This window comes from Penaeus vannamei, chromosome 19 (genome assembly GCF_042767895.1).
Source record: "Penaeus vannamei isolate JL-2024 chromosome 19, ASM4276789v1, whole genome shotgun sequence".
Lineage (NCBI taxonomy): Eukaryota > Metazoa > Arthropoda > Malacostraca > Decapoda > Penaeidae > Penaeus > Penaeus vannamei.
Genome location: NC_091567.1, coordinates 4259837 through 4264836, shown reverse-complemented (window position 1 = coordinate 4264836; position 5000 = coordinate 4259837). Strand labels below are relative to the sequence as shown.

The 5000-nt window shown below is 52.3% G+C and overlaps 1 protein-coding gene across 37 annotated transcripts in view; it reads right to left on the bottom strand.

The window, feature by feature from the left end:
• Positions 1-5000, bottom strand: part of Mef2 (myocyte enhancer factor 2) — a 554695-nt gene that overhangs the window by 80323 nt on the left and 469372 nt on the right. The gene's annotated exons all lie outside the window — the stretch shown is intronic.

The window sequence follows — 5000 nt, the reverse complement described above, 5'->3', positions numbered from 1 at the left end:
AAGAACAAGAAGAAAATAAAGAAGGAGAAGAAAGAGAAGGAGAAGAAAGAGGAGGGGGGCAGTATGGCGATAAGACAGAGGTCGCGAGAAAGGGTCCGTGCCCACTGTGCGTGCCCGCATTAGGAGGAGTATCTAAGCTCAATAAGGATGAGGCTGGGGGAGAGGCGGGCCCAGGGGGAGGGGGGGAGGGGAGAGGGGCTAGCAGCGTCGAGGGCACAGAGGCAGACATCACAGTTATCAAAAGAAAGGCGTCTGGAGTGATTACTGTGCCTACTGTGAGTACTATCCCGAGCAGATGCGTGAGAGGGGGGGATGGAGGGTGAGACGGAGGGAGGGAGATGGAGGGAGAGAGGGTGAGACGGAGGGAGAAGGAGAAGGGAGAGGGTAAGAGGGAGGGAGAGAGGTTGTAAAGGAGGGAAGGAAGGAGGGAGGGAAGTAGGGACCAAAAAAAAGAAGAAAAATCATCCAGGCAGATGTAATTATAAATATCCAATTCTATAATACGGAATCCTAGCACGTGAGAAGCCGACTAGAATGGAGGTGAAATGACCTAGACGTGGGGAAAAGGGGAGACAGCAGGTCCCCTCACACACACATACAACCGCTCCTTTCCCCGCCGGTTGGGGAGGACGTGTGGGAACGCCGTGCACATGAGGCTCTCGGCTTTACCAGGTGCGTCACACAAGCCAGGTCAAACACGGCTGGGTTTATTCCCCTGAGAACTCCCCCCACCCGCCCCCCTCCCCCTTTCCCCCTTCTACCTTTTGCCGTCGTACGTCACAGCAGCGTCAACAGCACTCACGGACGAATTATTTGCAACGACACGTACGTACAGAGCCTGCAGGGGCTCGCTGACGAAAGCATGCATTTGCAACAAGCGAAAGAGTAATCCGAATAAAGCCGATACGTCAGACTCGGTCATCATCTTACCTGTATCACCAAATTGCATTCATACGTGAAGATATACTGTGCGTAACTGTGCCGAAAAAAATGCACATGGAAGAATGCGATCGTGTGCGTGTCAGAATGAAGACCGCGCATGCACATCCCTTTGAACTCGCGTTGGTAAGGACATGAAAAATGCAAACACTGAAATTCGTACATCACTGTAAATGTGTCGGCGCAATGATAAAGTCAATCATAATGCTCGCGCTTCCAAAAAGGGGAACGACGCCCGGGATATATTAATGCCTCTTTCCGCGTTGTAAATCTGGCGAGTGCTTTTGAGGCCGAGCGCGAAGGGGGAGGGGGGGGGCGGCCGTAAACAAAAACAAAAATGGCGCCGTATGCAGCAGGAACATCACTTACCGGGCTTTTTTTTAGAGGTTTATGAACCCCTCGTCGGCTAATTACGCCATCGGTCACGGGCGGCGGGAGGGGCGGCGGGAGGGGCGGCGGGAGGGGCGGGGAAGGAGAGCGACAAAACGAGGCGAAGGCGACGGCTGCATCATGCAAAGATACGCAAGGGCGGCGGCGGCTCCGTGACGCCTTACGTTTTCCGTCGGCGTCTGTCCCTTCCCCTCGCCCCTCTCCCCACGCCTTCCCCTCTCGCCCCAACCTCCAAGCTCCTAGCCTCCGCTCCCGCTTTACCGCCCACTGCCGCCTCCCAAAAAAGCCATCAACATCAAAGGATCACGAACCCGCGTCCAAATTGCGCCCGCGTCCGCCCACACCTGTCGCGACCCGACGGCACGGCTGTCATTACGGTCGCGGGAGGATTCGCTGCCGAAGGGCGGCGGGAGTCACGAAGGGCTAATTGAGGGCCAGGGCGCCGCGCCTGTCATCCTGACGTCTGCCAAAGATACACTTCCAAAGGCGCTCGCTCCGGCCCTGACCTCGGCACCGGGAGCTGCGGCCCACAAAGGCGCACCCAAATTAAGGCGAGTCATTAAATGCCAATTATAATTTGTCTTTTGAAGCTTACAAATCTTTATGCATAATTCATATCGGATACTAGAAGTATAAAAGCTTTCTTATACCCGTGCACGCACGCACTCGCAGGCGAAGACAAAGACCAACAAACACATACATTCACTCACTCAGTTAATTACTCACTCACTGACTCACTGACTCACTGACTCACTCTCTCTCTCTCTCTCTCTCTCTCTCTCTCTCTCTCTCTCTCTCTCTCTCTCTCTCTCTCTCTCTCTCTCTCTCTCTCTCTCTCTCTCTCTCTCTCTCTCTCTCTCTCTCTCTCTCCCAACCCCCATGTGTATACAGTGTTCAGTTTCAATGAAAATCCAGCACAGCGAAGCCGACTCGAGCCCTCCGGACGAAAACTTTAGTAGGGCACGCTATTCGGCCCCGGGGAAGCGGCCGTGCGAATAACGCGCGTGCCGAGATTTCGCAACCTTCCCTCATCCGGATATTCGGTTAAGGAGGAAGCGCCCCTGGCATTACTCGCAGGAAACACTGCCGGAGGAGGCGAGAGGGGAGGCCGGAGGCTGGAAAAGAGAAAAGGGGAAGGTGGGGAGGGGGTGCGTATGGAGAAATGACACAAAGAAAGCTAAAAATGAAAATAAAAAAGTGATGATGATGATGATGATGATGATGATAATGATAAGGACGAAGACGATGACAACAGCAATGACAAAGGCGATGATTATGATGATAATAGCAAATGGTAGAAACAGAAAGCATAACAATAGAGCTAAAAATAGACCCTGGCACAGTGATTTACATTCCAGGCTTCCACAACAACAACAAAGGAAGAAAGACAATCAACCACCGAAGCAAGAGGAATAGGGAAGGACACCAAGGAGGTAAAAAAAAAGGAAAACCAGACAAAACAAGAAAAAAATGAAAATGGGACAAAAACAAGGAAAGGGTGAAAAGGGACAAGACAAAAAGAAAAAAAAAGAAAAAAAGTACGGAAAAAGAAAACGGACAAGAAAATAGGAAAATTTGGAAAAAAGAGAAAAGGGAAATAAAAATAAAAAAATAAAATGGAAAATGACAAAAAACGGAAATAAAGAAAAAAACAAAGGAAAATAAAGTGGAAAAAGGACAAAAACAAGAAAAATGAAAGAAACAAACGACAAAGAATGAAAATGAGGAAAAAAAGAACGGAAGACAAGAAAAAAGGAAAAACCCTGAAATTGAGGGGAAAAAAGACAAGACAAGAAAAGAGAAAAAAGAGAAAAAAAATCAAAACAGGACGTGAAGGCCAAGTGCTTGAATGAACGCAGGCAGAAGCAGCCTAATGCGGCATCAGTGGAGCCGCTAAGTGACTTAGGGATATGCAGGTCTGGTTAGGCCTATGGGCGGCGTGGGCGTGGGAGGCGGGGGGGCTTAGGAGGAAGTGTCCTATGGGCAAGGGCGGAGGTGGGGTGGGGGTGGGGGAGGAAGGGGGAAAAGTGTCCTATGAGCAAGGGCGGGGGAGGGGGAGTGGCATTGGGCGTGGGCGTGGGAGGGGAAGGTATGTGTGTGTGTGTGTGGGGGGGGGGGTCAAGATGCGGCTTGGTTGGCAGAATTTTGCATATAACAACCACCAAAACAGACACAGACACAGACACAGACACACACACACACACACACACACACATAAGACACAGACACAGACACAGACACACACACACACACACACGCGCACAAACAACCAAACACACACACCCCTAAAAAAAGCCGACCCTCGTGCACGCAGCGCCGACCCAAGGCAGTGATTCCGCGGCGCAAAACTTGGCCCGACGACCGACCTGGAGCGGAAGATGGCGGCTTCCGGTTCCCGTGGCGTCTTCGCGGCGCTCAAGCATCGCGCGCCGGACGAAACCCTAATCCGTTTTGGCGCGCCGATCCGCCACAGGTTCCCGCAAACTTTCTGCTTCCGAAAGATGTTTCAAGTTTGATAAAAAGAGAAAGGGAAATCTTTTCCCGGGCTCGTGGCGGCACGTGAGCCACCTGCACATGGCGCTGCTGGGGGCGGAGAGGGGGAGGAAGAGCGGGAGCGAGGGAGGAGGAGGGCGTGGCTAAATATTTACACGACATCGCCCGCCGCTGCAACACTACTGGGGGATGCAACAGGGCTTCGTGCATCTGCGTGTACCCGCGCGGATCTCTCTCTCTCTCTCTCTCTCTCTCTCTCTCTCTCTCTCTCTCTCTCTCTCTCTCTCTCTCTCTCTCTCTCTCTCTCTCTCTCTCTTTCTAGGCGCCTGTATTTAAGTGCGTGTGCATGTGCGTGTGTGGGTTCATGTGCGTGTGTATGTGCGTGTGCGTGTCTCCGCACATACACATCTTATCCACGGGCGTGCGCTTGTGTGCGTGGCCCCAGTGGAGTAGCGCGGGCGGCATGTGGCTGAGGATCAGGAGGCGGAAGATAAGAACAAGAGACGGTGGCGCCCAAGGTGTATGCAAATGATGAGTGGGCGGCGTCTGTCTCCCTTCACGCCCCCACTTGTCTGCCCCTCAAGTCCCCACCGCCCCCTCGCGCAATCCTCCCCTACGCCTCCCTAGCCCCCAACCCCCCCCCCCTTCTTCCCCGCACATACCTCCACCACTCCCCAACGATTAAATGCCAACAAGCTATCCTCACTTTTTTAAAAATATTCACTGAACTGTTCTTCTTAATTCAGCACAATAAAAAACAATAGGTGAAACACTTACACACTAACCCATTACCTTCCCTTTTCCCTTTTTTTTTAAATCTTTCTCTCCCTCTTCTTTCTCGTCTTTCCCTCCCTCACCATTCATATAATCTCTTTACCTCTCTCTCTCTCTGTCTCTCTGCCTCCTCTCTCTCTCTCTGTCCCTCTCTCTCTCTCTCTCTCTCTTACTTTCCCCCCCTCTCTCCCTCTCTCTGTACCCCTCTCTCTCTCCCTCCTCTTCCCTCCCACCCTCCCTCTCTCGCTCCCTCCCTCCCTCCCTCCCTCCCTCCCACCCTCTCGCTCCCTCCCTCTCCCTCGATGCTTTCAAACACTCTTACGAGATCAAAACCCTTGCTTAGTGCGATTAATTTAGATACTCTCCGTGCCTGCTCACATCCGGCCACAACACCCAGAGACACA